Source organism: Salvelinus fontinalis, chromosome 2, assembly GCF_029448725.1.
Source record: "Salvelinus fontinalis isolate EN_2023a chromosome 2, ASM2944872v1, whole genome shotgun sequence".
NCBI classification, from domain to species: Eukaryota; Metazoa; Chordata; class Actinopteri; order Salmoniformes; family Salmonidae; genus Salvelinus; species Salvelinus fontinalis.
In genome coordinates, this window is record NC_074666.1 from 93,361,808 (window position 1) to 93,378,122 (window position 16,315).

Sequence of the window (16,315 nt, forward strand, 5' to 3'; positions counted from 1 at the left end):
AAGGTTATTTGTGGCACCTTCCTCTGGCAGCCTGTCTCTATGCAGGCCACATTATGCCGGAAGATAAGGGGAGGCAAGGGACCTAAATCCAAGCTGACGCTGCTACTTCTGAAGTGTCAACTAATAATGAGAGGTCTTTTTTTGGGTAACCCCTGTCACACTAATCTTGGCACCACAAACCAAATCTCATGTGTCCAGCTAGACCCCTGTCATATCCACCCAATATCAACATAAACCACGGACACATTTGAAAATTTAACTGATAATCACATTGAAGTGGATGGAGATAAATGGGGCTGCCTTGAACAAATGAAATCATTATTCTAAAACAATAGATTCTTATTTCCTAGATAGTTTTCCTTGAAGGCTGAAGAACAAACCTGTTATTTTCGATTGACACATAGTTCAAGTGGTTATCCTAAATACGGTTAAATTACAAAGCTGTCACTCAAATGCCTGAGGATGAAGGGACAAAACATTCTAATAGAGAATATAGGCAATTTTAATATTGTAATTATTTGTATATTCTAACTATAATTGGGTTTTGAACAAGTTCATAGCTAATAGTGCTTAACTGACAGCTAATATAATTTACATGACAGATGAGGACTGATTGATTAAAGTAACCAAGAAAGGAGGAAAACACTCTGTAAAGCAGCTAATAAAATCAAAGTAATTATCTCATTAAATCGTTGTTAAGGGCTTGTCTGTGCTCTCTGATTGAATCTCCACTCTGTGAATAGTCCATCTTTTAAATTGGAAACTTGTGAGAAGTACCACTCCACATAATGAAAACAATGAAATATGGCCTGAAGGACTACAGTAGTACCATTACTTATAAGTGATGAAAAAGGAGATCTTCAGTACCCAAGATCTACCATGGAAGAGTAAGGAAAATGAGCCTCAAACGAGTGTAGCTGAAAGTCCGAATATATTGGATTCTGTATCTCTGCATGAGCCACTAGACACATCTATACACTGCAGAGACAACAGAGCCTACCACGACCAGCTACAGAAAGACTATATATGAGGAAAGCGTTCCTTTTTCAAAACAGCCACTGTTGCTTCCTTCATGTTTAATCAGTCAGCTCTTTGTCTTTGGGTATAGAGCTTAGAGGTTGGTGCAGCACTATGGAAGCCTGCAAGGTTAGAGAAAAACAATCCTCATCTACATACACTCTTAGAAAAAAGGGTTCCAAAAGGGTTCTTCGGTTATCTTCACAGGAGAACCCTTTTTGGTTCCAGGTAGAACCCTTTTTGGTTTCAGGTAGAACCCTTCTGGGTTCCATGTAGAACTCTTTTCACAGAGGGTTCTACCTGGAACCAATAAGGGTTCTTCAAAGGGTTCTGCAATGGGGACAGCCAAAGAACTCTTTTAGGTTCTACAGTCGTGGCCAAAAGTTTTGAGAATGACACAAATATTAATTTTCTGCTGCCTCAGTTTGTATGATGGCAATTTGCATATACTCCAGAATGTTATGAGGAGTGATCAGATGAATTGCAATTAATTGCAAAGTCCCTCTTTGCCATACAAATTAACTGAATCCCCAAAAAACCTTTCCACTGCATTTCAGCACTGCCACAAAAGGACCAGCTGACATCATGTCAGTGATTCTCTTGTTAACACAGGTGTGAGTGTTGACGAGGACAAGGCTGGAGATCCCTCTGTCATGCTGATTGAGTTTGAACAACAGACTGGAAGCTTCAAAAGGAGGGTGGTGCTTGGAATCATTGTTCTTCCTCTGTCAACCATAGTTGCCTGTAAGGAAACACGTGCCGTCATCATTGTTTTGCACAAAAAGGGCTTCACAGGCAAGGATATTGCTGCCAGTAAGATTGCACCTAAATCAACCATTTATCAGATCATCAAGAACTTCCAGGAGAGCGGTTCAATTGTTATGAAGACGGCTTCAGGGCGACCAAGAAAGTCCAGCAAGCGCCAGGACCGTCTCCTAAAGTTGATTCAGCTGCGGGATCGGGGAACAACCACTACTGAGCTTGCTCAGGAATGGCAGCAGGCAGGTGTGAGTGCATCTGCACGCACAGTGAGGCGAAGACTTTTGGAGGATGGCCTGGTGTCAAGAAGGGCAGCAAAGAAGCCACTTCTCTTCAGGAAAAACATCAGGGACAGACTGATATTCTGCAAAAGGTACAGGGATTGGACTGCTGAGGACTGGTGTCAAGTCATTTTCTCTGATGGGGCATCCGGAAAAAAGCTTATCCGGAGAAGACAAGGTGAGCGCTACCATCAGTCCTGTGTCATGCCAACAGTAAAGCATCCTGAGACCAATCATGTGTGGGGTTGTTTCCCAGCCAAGGGAGTGGGCTCACTCACAATTTTGCCTAAGAACACAGCCATGAATAAAGAATGGTACCAACACATCCTCCGAGAGCAACTTCTCCCAACCATCCAGGAACAGTTTGGTGATGAACAATGCCTTTTCCAGCATGATGGAGCACCTTGCCATAAGGCAAAAGTGATAACTAAGTGGCTCGGGTAACAAAACATCGATATTTTGGGTCCATGGCCAGGAAACTCCCCAGACCTTAATCCCATTGAGAATTTGTGGTCAATCCTCAAGAGGCGGGTGGACAAACCAAACCCCACAAATTCTGACAAACTCCAAGCATTGATTATGCAAGAATGGGCTGCCATCAGTCAGGATGTGGCCCAGAAGTAAATTGACAGCATGCCAGGGCGGATTGCAGAGGTCTTGAAAAAGAATGGTCAACACTGCAAATATTGACTCTTTGCATTGACTCTTTGCATTTCATGTAATTGTCAATAAAAGCCGTTGACACTTATGAAATGCTTGTAATTGTACTTCAGTATTCCTTAGCAAAATCTGACAAAAATATCTAAAGACACTGAAGCAGCAAACTTTGTGGAAATTAATATTTGTGTCATTCTCAAACTTTTGGCCACGACTGTAGATAACACCTTTGTATATTCTCTCTGGCAGTTCAATTTATCCAATGAGTTTTTCACAGCTAATCTCCAACAACCGCTACCTCTACCCAGCCCAGCTTCATCTCCATCCATAGGCCCTGGCATTGGACATGTATTCCTAATATGGACACCATATCAGTGGATGTTTAGGAGGGTTATGTCAATCAGAAAGAATGCAACTCATTTTCTGTCTTTATTTACTCCCTTCCCAGAGGAGTAGAGAGCAAGGACAGGACTGACCCTGCCCAAACTTTATTCTTGTCCTCCTATCCTCGTCTCCTCTCCTAGTGGGTCCATTGTCGTCACTGGTCTGCTCCATGCACCAACTAATTGGCTGCTGTTTCTGCGAATAACACGCACAGAGATGTATTCTTTTCGTATCTTTCTTTCTTGCGTTCCAACTTGCAGAATGTCTGAAATTGAATAGGACACCAAATAGGTATCTTACTTTTCCATATCAAATCCACCAACTGTAGCAAAGGAGAATACTATTATTTCTGTATCTGTATTCTTCAGTCAGAGTTATGACTAGTAGTGGAGGGCTACACTGAACATCCCTAAGCCAACGAAGATAGAAGACATGGGTTAAAATACTATTTGAAATCCTTTCAAATACTATATTTGTGCTTAAGTGAACTTGCCTGGAGCAATAGAATAGTCTCACAATTGCAAACCTGCCCCTCTGGCAGTCTAGGCACAACCTCTCCCCTCTGGCAGTCCAGGCACAACCTCGCCCCTCTGGCAGTCCAGGCACAACCTCGCCCCTCTGGCAGTCCAGGCACAATAGAACACACACATTATTTGAAAGATATCAAGTAGTATTTGAACCCAGGTCCGGAAGATCGTATCTGTTCTGAGTTTCTGCTGTCTATTTATTGGTCACAGAGGGATTAGACTAGCCCTGTAATTACCAGACTGATTACCGCTGCGTAGCAAAAAGCCATGTAAGTTCGCGAGACCTGGCGGCTTGCGAGGCTGGGATTAGACAACATGGCTGAGAGAAGACAGTGGATCAGGGGGAACCAGGAAGGACAAAGCTCAGAGGAGAGACTGCAGGAACAGAATGTTGTGATGAAGAGAGGAAGGCTAGGGGAGAGCAGCTGATAGTGATGTAGCACATTTGGAAACAAAGACGATAAACTATTATTTTACAGCATCTGGTGGATGGAGAGGAAAATGGGTATTGTGGAAGCAACATTACACAGAGATAGAGAGAGAGAATGACAGAGAGAGAATGACAGAGAGAGAATGACAGAGAGAGAGAGATAGAGAGAGAGAATGACAGAGAGAGAATGACAGAGAGAGAGAGATAGAGAGAGTCCAGGCACAACCTCGCCCCTCTGGCAGTCCAGGCACAACCTCGCCCCTCTGGCAGTCCAGGCACAACCTCTCCCCTCTGGCAGTCCAGGCCCATCTCTCCCCTCTGGCAGTCCAGGCACAACCTCTCCCCTCTGGCAGTCCAGGCACAACCTCTCCCCTCTGACAGTCCAGGCACAACCTCTCCCCTCTGGCAGTCCAGGCACAACCTCGCCCCTCTGGCAGTCTAGGCACAACCTCTCCCCTCTGGCAGTCCAGGCACAACCTCTCCCCTCTGGCAGTCCAGGCACAACCTCTCCCCTCTGGCAGTCCAGGCACAACCTCTCCCCTCTGGCAGTCCAGGCACAACCTCGCCCCTCTGGCAGTCCAGGCACAACCTCGCCCCTCTGGCAGTCCAGGCACAACCTCGCCCCTCTGGCAGTCCAGGCACAACCTCTCCCCTCTGGCAGTCCAGGCACAACCTCTCCCCTCTGGCAGTCCAGGCACAACCTCGCCCCTCTTGCAGTCCAGGCACAACCTCGCCAATTAGGATCTGGCTAAAAATACTTGAATCAGTCATAGAGCCCATTGCCCTTTATGGTTGTGAGGTCTGGGGTCCGCTCACCAACCAAGATTTCACAAAATGGGACAAACACCAAATTGAGACTCTGCATGCAGAATTCTGCAAAAATATCCTCCGTGTACAACGTAGAACACCAAATAATGCATGCAGAGCAGAATTAGGCCGATACCCACTAATTATCAAAATCCAGAAAAGAGCCGTTAAATTCTACAACCACTTAAAAGGAAGCGATTCCCAAACCTTCCATAACAAAGCCATCACCTACAGAGAGATGAACCTGGAGAAGAGTCCCCTAAGCAAGCTGGTCCTAGGGCTCTGTTCACAAACACAAACACACCCCACAGAGCCCCAGGACAACAGCACAATTATACCCAACCAAATCATGAGAAAACAAAAAGATAATTACTTGACACATTGGAAAGAATTAACAAAAAAACATAGCAAACTAGAATGCTATTTGGCCCTAAACAGAGAGTATACAGTGGCAGAATACCTAACCACTGTGACTGACCCAAACTTAAGGAAAGCTTTGACTATGTACAGACTCAGTGAGCATAGCCTTGCTATTGAGAAAGGCCGCCGTAGGCAGACATGGCTCTCAAGAGAAGACAGGCTATGTGCTCACTGCCCACAAAATGAGGTGGAAACTGAGCTGCACTTCCTAACCTCCTGCCCAATGTATGACCATATTAGAGAGACATATTTCCCTCAGATTACACAGATCCACAAAGAATTCGAAAACAAATCCAATTTTGATAAACTCCCATATCTACTGGGTGAAATTCCACAGTGTGCCATCACAGCAGCAAGATTTTTGACCTGTTGCCACCAGAAAAGGGCAACCAGTGAAGAACAAACACCATTGTAAATACAACCCATATTTATGTTTATTTATTTTAACTTGTGTGCTTTAACCATTTGTACATTGTTACAACACTGCATATATATAATATGACATTTGTAATGTCTTTATTGTTTTGAAACTTCTGTATGTGTAATGTTTACTGTTCATTTTTATTGTTTATTTGACTTTTGTATATTATCTACCTCACTTGCTTTGGCAATGTTAACACATGTTTCCCATGCCAATAAAGCCCCTTGAATTGAATTGAATTGAGAGAGAATGACAGAGAGAGAGAGAGAGAATGACAGAGAGAGAATGACAGAGAGAGAGAATGACAGAGAGAGAGAATGACAGAGAGAGAGAATAACAGAGAGAGCTTGAGAGAGAAAGAGCAAAAGAAAGAGATATAGATAGGATTAAAGGTACTACGTGTAACAATGTAACACACAAACTGTCTCTATTGTCAAATTGACTGGGGCCAGCAAATCTCTTGATGTCAAATTGACTGGGGCCAGCAAATCTCTTGATGTCAAATTGACTGGGGCCAGCAAATCTCTTGTTGTCAAATTGACTGGGGCCAGCAAATCTCTTGATGTCAAATTGACTGGGGCCAGCAAATCTCGTTGTCAAATTGACTGGGGCCAGCAAATCTCTTGATGTCAAATTGACTGGTCCGTTGTTGAATTGAACGTATAGCTTCTTTAAGTTCGGACAGGTCACCATACTCTCATCTCTTTGAGTGACGCTGTCACGATCGTGTGGAGGATTGATGGACCAAAACGCAGCTTTAGGAAAATAAGCCATCTTCTTTTATTTTTTAAAGATGACGAAAAATAAACACGAAACACTTAATACAAACTAACAAAACAACAAACGATCGTGAAGCTAATAAACGTCGTGCACATACAACAGGCTACAAACGGTCTGACATAGACAACTACTCACAACCAATGAGAGCCTATGGCTACCCTAAATAAGGCTCCCAATCAGAGACAACCGAAATCAGCTGTCTCTAATTGGGAACTCATTCAGGTAACCATAGACTCTCCTAGACAACTAAACATACATAGACAACACTAGACACATGCACTCCACACAAACCCATATACTATACCCAACAACCCCTTTACCATAAAAAACACCCAAAACCAACAAAACACAAACATTCCCCATGTCACACCCTGACCTAACTAAAATAATAAAGAAAACAAAAAATACTAAGGCCAGGGCGTGACATAACCCCCCCCTTAAGGTGCGAACTCCGGGCGCACCATTACACAGTCTAGGGGAGGGTCTGGGTGGGCTTCCATCCACGGTGGCGGCTCCGGCTCTGGTTGTGGTCCCCACGTCACCACAGTCCCTAACCACCTCCTAGGCTTCCTCCAAATGACCCCCCTCCACATTAACCCCATTGCATTAAGGGGCAGTTCCGGACTAAGGGGCAGCTCCGGACTAAGGGGCAGTACCAGGGTCAGGGGCAGTACCAGGGTCAGGGGCAGTACCAGGGTCAGGGGCAGTACCAGGGTCAGGGGCAGCACCAGGGTAAGGGGCAGCACCAGGGTAAGGGGCAGCTCCGGACTGAGGAATGGCAGCTCCGGACTGAGGAATGGCAGCTCCGGACTGAGGAATGGCAGCTCCGGACTGAGGAATGGCAGCTCCGGACTGAGGGACTGCAGCTCCGGACTGAGGGACGGCCCATGGCTGGCTGACAGATCTGGCTGCTCATGGCTGGCTGACGGATCTGGCTGCTCATGGCTGGCTGACGGATCTGGCTGCTCATGGCTGGCTGACGGATCTGGCTGCTCATGGCTGGCTGACGGATCTGGCTGCTCATGGCTGGCTGACGGATCTGGCTGCTCATGGCTGGCTGACGGATCTGGCTGCTCATGGCTGGCTGACGGATCTGGCTGCTCATGGCTGGCTGACGGATCTGGCTGCTCATGGCTGGCTGACGGATCTGGCTGCTCATGGCTGGCTGACGGATCTGGCTGCTCATGGCTAGCTGACGGATCTGGCTGCTCATGGCTGGCTGACGGATCTGGCTGCTCATGGCTAGCTGACGGATCTGGCTGCTCATGGCTAATTGACGGATCTGGCTGCCCATGGCTAGCTGACGGATCTGGCTGCTCATGGCTAGCTGACGGATCTGGCTGCTCATGGCTAGCTGACGGATCTGGCTGCTCATGGCTAGCTGACGGATCTGGCTGCTCATGGCTAGCTGACGGATCTGGCTGCTCATGGCTAGCTGACGGATCTGGCTGCTCATGGCTAGCTGACGGATCTGGCTGCTCATGGCTAGCTGACGGATCTGGCTGCTCATGGCTGGCTGACGGATCTGGCTGCTCATGGCTGGCTGACTGATCTGGCTGCTCCTGTCTGATTGGCGGCTCTGGTAGATCCTGTCTGGTTGGCGGCTCTGGCAGATCCTGTCTGACGGACGGCTCTAGCGGCTCCTGTCTGGCTGGCGGCTCTAGCGGCTCCTGTCTGGCTGGCGGCTCTAGCGGCTCCTGTCTGGCTGGCGGCTCTAGCGGCTCCTGTCTGGCTGGCGGCTCTAGCGGCTCCTGTCTGGCTGGCGGCTCTAGCGGCTCCTGTCTGGCTGGCGGCTCTAGCGGCTCCTGTCTGGCTGGCGGCTCTAGCGGCTCCTGTCTGGCGGACGGCTCAGTGGGCTCATGGCAGACGGGCGGCTTTGCAGGCTCATGGCAGACGGGCGGCTTTGCAGGCTCATTGCAGACGGATGGCTCAGATGGCGCTGGGGAGACGGATGGCTCAGATGGCGCTGGGGAGACGGATGGCTCAGATGGCGCTTGGCAGACGGGCAGTTCAGTCATCGCTGTGCAGACGGCAGACTCCTGCCGGCTGAGGCGCACTGTAGGCCTGGTGCGTGGTGCCGGGACTGGTAGCACCGGGCTGGGGACACGCATCTCAGGGCTAGTGCGGGGAGCAGCAACAGGACGCACAGGACTCTGGGGACACACAGGAGGCTTGGTGCGTGGTTTAGACACTGGTGGTAAAGGGCTGGAGACACGCACCATATAGCTAGTGCGTGGAGGAGGCACTGGTGGTACTGGGTTGGGGCGGGGAGGTGGCGCCGGAAATACCGGACCGTGCAGGCGTACTGGCTCCCTTGAGCGCCGAGCCTGCCCAACCTTACCTGGTTGAATGCTCCCCGTCGCCTGACCAGTGCGGGGAGGTGGAATAACCCGCACCGGCCTATGTAGGCGAACCGGGGACACCATGCGTAAGGCTGGTGCCATGTACGCCGGCCCGAGGAGACGCACTGGTGACCAGATGCGTTGGGCCGGCTTCATGACATACGGCTCAACGCTCAGTCTAGCCCGGCCGATACGTGGAGCTGAAATGTACCGAACCGGGCTATGCACGCGTACAGGAGACACCGTGCGCTCTACTGCGTAACATGGTGTCTGCCCGTACTCTCGCTCTCCACGGTAAGTACAGGGAGTAGGCGCAGGTTTCCTACCTGACTTCGCCACACTCCCTTTAAGGCCCCCCCCAAGAAATTTTTGGGTTGTACTCACGGGCTTCCAGCCTTGTCTCCGTGCTGCCTCCTCATATCGCCTCCTCTCGGCTTTAGCTGCCTCCAGCTCTTCACGAGGAAGGCGATATTCTCCCGGTTGTGCCCACGGCCCCTTACCATCCAGTATCTCCTCCCATGTCCACGAATCCTGTGTAGGTGGGTCCTGTTGCCGCTTTCCATGCCGCTTGGTCCTGTAATGGTGAGTAGTTCTGTCACGATCGTGTGGAGGATTGATGGACCAAAACGCAGCTTTAGGAAAATAAGCCATCTTCTTTTATTTTTTAAAGATGACGAAAAATAAACACGAAACACTTAATACAAACTAACAAAACAACAAACGATCGTGAAGCTAATAAACGTCGTGCACATACAACAGGCTACAAACGTTCTGACATAGACAACTACTCACAACCAATGAGAGCCTATGGCTACCCTAAATAAGGCTCCCAATCAGAGACAACCGAAATCAGCTGTCTCTAATTGGGAACTCATTCAGGTAACCATAGACTCTCCTAGACAACTAAACATACATAGACAACACTAGACACATGCACTCCACACAAACCCATATACTATACCCAACAACCCCTTTACCATAAAAAACACCCAAAACCAACAAAACACAAACATTCCCCATGTCACACCCTGACCTAACTAAAATAATAAAGAAAACAAAGAATACTAAGGCCAGGGCGTGACAGACGCATGTTCCGAGAGTGGACATAGACAATGTTGTCACACTAAGTCAAGCAAGGGTGCCATGCATCATAGGAGTCGTCAGCTCCAGAGGTCTTTCCTCACCCTGTTAACGTTCACCACCGTCCACAGGCTTTAGAGTAGGTCTATTTCTCTGTCTTTTTATTGAGTTTTTAGCTCTACCCCTCCTTCCTGGCTCTCTCTATATATCTCTTCCTCTATTTTATGTCTTTTGCTCCCTCTCTCCTTACATTCCTCCCTCTCCTCTCCTTGCCTCTAGGGAGCCATCAATGCATATGCTGGTGAACATTTCTCCCTCTCCCTCTCCGTCTCTCTCTCCCTCTCCGTCTCTCTCTCCCTCTCCATGTCTCTCACTCTCTCTTTCAATTTCAATTCAATTTCATTTCATTGCCAAAGCAAGTGAAATAAACAAGAATTAAAACTGAGACGAAACAAATTTAACAACATCAACAAAAACCTATTAACAGTAAACATTGCAGTCAAAAAGGTTTCAAAAAGATAAAGACATTTCAAGTGTTATATCATCAGTTATGTACAGTACTTTAGCAATGTGCAAATAGTTGCAGTACGAATAGTAGTACAAATAGTACTACAAATACCACCAATACTTATAAACAGATCAATATTGGTGATATTCACAATGTTGTTTGTGCTCCACTAGTTGCCCTTTTCCCATGGCAACAAGCCACACGTCTTGCCACTGTGATTGCACATGGTGGTATTTTGCCTAACAGATGTGGGAGTTTATCAATGCTGGATTTGTTTTCAAATTCCATTTGGGTCTATGCAATCTGTGGGAAGTATGTGTCTCTAATGTGGTCATACATTTGGCAGGAGGTCAGGAAGTGCAGCTCAGTTTCCACCTAATTTTGTGGACAGTGGAGACATATCCTGTCTTCTCTTGAGAGCCAGGTCTGCCTATGGCGATGTCTCTCAATAGCAAGGCTATGCTCACTGAGTCTGTACATAGTCAATGATTTTCTAAATTTGTGGTCAGTCACAGTGGTCAGATATTTTGCCACTGTGTAGTCACTGCTCAGGGCCAAATTGCATTCCAATTTGTTTGGCTGATTCTTTCCATTTAGTTATCTTTTTGCTTTCTCATAGTTTGGTTGGATCGGTTTGTGTTTGTGAACAGAGCCCCAGAACCAGCTGGCTGAGGGGACTCTTATCTAGCTTCATCTCTCTGTAGGTGAGGGCTTTGTGGGGGAATGTGTGGGCATTGCTTCCTTTTAGGAGGTTGTAGAATTGAAGATCTCTTTTCTGGATGTTGATAACTAGCGGGTGAAGTCATAATTCTGCTCTGCATACATTGTTTGTTTTGGTTTTGGTTTTGGTTTTGCATTGAACACAAAGTATATTTTGTCAGAATTCTGCATGTGGATTCTCAATTGGATGTTTGTCCCATTTTGTTAATTCTTGGTTGGTGAGTGGACGTCAGAACCATAGAGGGCAATGGGTTTTATAACTGATTGAAGTATTTGGGATGTCAAGTTTCCTGTCTCTCTCTCTCTCTCTCTCTCTCTCTCTCTCTCTCTCTCTCTCTCTCTCTCCTCTCTCTCTCTCTCTCTCTCTCTCTCCTCTCTCTCTCTCCTCTCCTCTCTCTCTCTCTCTCTCTCTCTCTCTCTCTCTCTCCTCCTCTCTCTCTCTCCTCCTCTCTCTCTCCTCTCTCTCTCTCTCTCTCTCTCTCTCTCTCTCTCTCCTCTCTCTCTCTCCTCCTCTCTCTCCTCCTCTCTCTCTCTCTCTCTCTCTCTCTCTCTCTCTCTCTCTCTCTCTCTCTCTCTCTCTCTCTCACTCACTCTCTCACACAGAGGGAGAGAGAGCAAGAACGAACGAGAGAAAGAGGCCGTGTTCACAATCTGTCTTGCCAACTAAAAAAAACTAAACTAAACAAAAACTACATACTGTATACTAATTGTACCACATACTATTTAGAATTTTACTGTTTAGTAAAAATGAATGAAGTAAGCAACACATATTACCACACTAGGCTCATACATACTGAGAATGCATCATCTAATGGGCAATTACGTTGATTCCCACCATTAGTTAATTTTAGAACAGTGCATCCACTTATCTGATTATCAGCTTTTGTCAAACCCGTGGGTCTGGAAAGATGATTCTCTTCTTCAATAGTGTGCAGTAAATTCTACTAGATGAACAACCAAAATTAGTATGACATCCTGGCATTTAAAGCATAATCAACTGTAAAAAATGTGCATACCGATAATGCCTACTATTTAGAACACATGTATTCGGACACGGCCAGAGCGAGGGAGAGGGAGAGGGAGAGAGAGAGAGAGAGAGAGAGAGAGACAGAGAGAGAGAGAAAGGGAAAGAGAGAGCCATAAAGAGAGAGGAAGAGAGACATGTACAGTCACTCTAACCTATAATAGTCCTTAGTAAGTGGTGACACGTAGCTATAGTGGTCCCTTGACCGGTGCTTCACACTGCCACAGCCTGGAGACTGCCCCGGGGCACTGGGCAATCTCATGGTGGTTAGCGGCCCGTCTCAGGGCTACCGGAGACTGGTGGGGGCAGTTGGGGATGGTGGATTGGAGAAAGTAAGGAAAAGGGAGATTTGAAGACTTGGAATGGAGAGAATAGGGCAGTGAGGAGGCGAAGAGGAGAGGGAAGGAAAGGACAGGGAGAGGTAGGGGTGTGTCTTAAAGAAGGTTTAAGGTAGTGAGAAGGAAGGGAAGAGAGGAGAGGGGTGGCGGCAGTTTACCTCCTGGGTAAAGCAGGGCAATGGAGGTGGACTCTTAGACATATCAGTTCATTCATCAGAGTGACAGCTATCTTGAGTCAGATTGTATCAGGAGACATCGTTCCCACTTCCCAGGAAATCACTGTCAAATAACTTCACCCCCCCTTTCCTCCCTCTCTCTCTCCCTTCCTCATCCCCCATTACTCCCTCTCTCTCTCCCCCCCTCAGCCCTCTTCATCCCCCTTTCCTCCCTCTCTCCCTTCCTCATCCCCCTTTACTCCCTCTTTCTCCCCCCCTCAGCCCTCTTCATCCCCCTTTCCTTCCTCTCTCTCTCCCTTCCTCATCCCCCTTTACTCCCTCTCTCTCTCCCCCCCTCAGCCCTCTTTATCCCCCTTTCCTCCCGCTCTCTCGCCCCTAGTGTATTATGTCCTTAAGCAATACAATCTCTCTCTCTCTCTGTCTGTCTGTCTGTCTGTCTGTCTGTCTGTCTGTCTGTCTGTCTGTCTCTATCTTTCTCTCACTCTCCCTCTCTGACCCATTTCAGTTGAAGGCATTCAGTTGTACAACTGACTAGGTAGCCCCCCCCCTCTCTCTCAATTTCAATTCAATTTCAATTTAAGGGGCTTTATTGGCATGGGAAATATATTTTTACATTGCGAAAGCAAGTGAAATAGATAATAAACAAAAGTGAAAAAATGAACCTTAAACATTACACTCACAAAAGTTCCAAAATAATAAAGATATTTCAAATGTCATATTATGTCTATGTACAGTGTTGTAATGATGTTCAAAATTTGCACCATTGTAACTACAACCTATATTTACGTTCATTTATTTTCCCTTTTGTAATTGAACTATTTAATAGTTAAAGTACAAAAGGGAAAATATATAAACATAAATATAGGTTGTATTTACAATGGTGTTTGTTCTTCACTTGTTGCCCTTTTCTTGTGGTAACAGGTCACAAATCTTGCTGCTGTGATTGCACACTGTGGTATTTCACCCAAGCGGGATAAGCGGGATAAACTCACAATAGATATGTGAGTCTCTCTCTCTCTCTCTCTCTCTCTCTCTCTCTCTCTCTCTCTCTCTCTCTCTCTCTCTCTCTCTCTCTCTCTCTCTCTCTCTCTCTCTCTCTCTCTCTCTCTCTCTCTCTCTCTCTCTGCTTTGTGATATTTTTACCGTTGAAAGTCAAACACTGCAGCTATCACAGGATTACAAATGATACTTTACATGTCATCATATGATTGGCTGTGTATGACCCAGGCCATTGCATTGTTATTTGGCTGCGTTTACACAGGCAGCCCAAATCTGATCTTTTTTATCACAAACTGGTCTTTTGTCCAATCACATCAGATCTTTTCACATCAGATATTTTTCAGAGCTGATCTGATTGGTCAAAAGACCAATTAGAGAAAAAAGTACCAGAATTGGGCTGGCTGTCTAAATGCAGCCTTACTTTCTCTCTCTCTTTTTTCTCTCTGTTTCCTAATTACGCTGAGTGCACAAAACATTCGGAACACCTTCCTAATATTGAGTTGCACCCCCTTTCACCCTCAGAACAGCCTCAATTCATCGGGGCATAGACTCTACAAGGTGTCGAAAGCGTTCTACAGGGATGCTGGCCCTTGTTGACACCAATGCTTCCCACAGTTCGGTCAAGTTGGCTGAATGTCCTTTGGGTGGTGGACCATTTTTTGATACACACGGGAAACTGTTGAGCGTGAGAAACTCAGCAGCGTTGCAGTTCTTGACACACTCAAACCGGTGCACCTGGCATCTACCACCATACCCCGTTCAAAGACACTTCAATCTTTTTTCTTGTTCATTCAACCTCTGAATGGCACACATATAAAATCCATGTCTCACTTAAAAATCATTTTTTTACCTGGCCAGTCATGGAAAGAGCAGGTGTTCCTAATGTTTTGTACACTTAGTGTAGTTTTCCATATAATAAAAATAACCCAAGGGCATACTAAACAATAACACAAGGCAATGCTAATACACAGGAAAATACAAAAACACATCCCAGTAGTATAGGCAGGAAGTTGAGCGATGAGTCAAATATATAAACCGGTTTCTCATGGTCCTGTTCCTGCCAAATCCAGACATATGAACATAATCAGTACAACTTTGGCCACATGGGATTGATAGATAGGCAATACTTAAACAGTGATGGAGGGTACGGGTCAGTGTTTCCCAATCCCAGTCCTCTGAGAGAAGAAGAAGAGGGAGAAGGAATAAAGGAGGAGCAAGCAGTTGGAAATAAACATTCTATTACTTTTTGCTACGGAGTTCCCTTGCAATTGCTGTTTTGTGTTAAAGTAAAATGTTTGAAAGGAAGGATAATCTCACATTTATGTGCTACGGAGTTCCCTTGACATTGCTGTTGTTTTGTGTTTTGCATTGTGTGTGTTTTGTGTTTCTGTTGTATATTTTCTGTTGTTGTTGGTGACTGTCATACATTTAAATGATAAAAGTCAAATCTTTGAAAAGAAGCATAATCACATGTATGTGCTGTGCCAATAAAAATGCAGCCTGAGTGCCGGTCTGTTTGTGCTATCATGCCAACTCAATGTCACTCAATGGCTGCATTTACACAGGCAGGCCAATTCTGATTCTCGTTTCCACTAATTGGTGTTTTGACCAGTCACATCAAATATTTTCACTTCAGATCTCTTTCAGAGCTGATCTTATTGGTCAAAAGACAAGTTAGTGAAAATAAGATCAGAATTGGGAGGCCTATGTGAAAGCAGCCATTAGGTCAAACACATAAACCAGTTTTTCATGGTACTCTTCCTGACATTTCATTGTTGGTTCACCACAGAGGTTCGAAGTAAATCCAGACACATGAACATAATCAGTAAACCCCACAAGGGGCCACAAGCATAAATCAACTGATGTGGGCTAAAGGTCAGTGTTTCCCAATCCTGGTCCCGGCCATGAGGACCATAAGGGGCGAATATTTTTGTTTTTACCATAGCACTAACACATTGAAACAAGTAATCAGCTCATCATAAAGCCTTTTATCATTTCATAAAAGGCCGTGTTGGTGATAGGGCAAAAACTAAAATGTGCACCCCATTGGTTCCCCGGGACCAGAGTTTGTAATTTGAGAAACAACTGGTGCATGTGCTTTATAAGGATTTCAACTTGTATGTGACTTGTCTAGGCCCAACTGCAGCAGAGGCAGTAGTGGTTATACCAAGATGGATCATCTGTGGTTGTTTCCTCTGGAAGGACTGGCGTACTGTATGTCTTCCAGGGGGAACTTGATAGGTTTCTGTGCATCTGAATCCCCGTGGTTCGGTATATGGGAGAGGATGCAGTGTTGAGGGGGTTGGCTAGCCCGTAAGAGAAGAAGACGAGGGACAAGGGAAGGAAAGTTAGAAAGAGTGATGAGTTGGATCATCGTGACAATGCTGGTTTATTCTTCTTCTTTTTCTAGTATGTTTTTGGAGTTCCTTGACATTGTTGCTGTTTTGTTGTGTTGTACATTGTGTTTGTGTTGTATGTTTTCTGTTGTTGTTGGTGACTGTCACATGTCTAAATTATAAAAGTAAAATGTTTGAAAGGAAGGATAATCTCACATTCATGTGTAAGAAAGTCATACATATTTAGCATGAGTGTCAATCTGTTTGTGCTGCCATGCCAATTCCTTATCGCTCATTATCATGACAGAC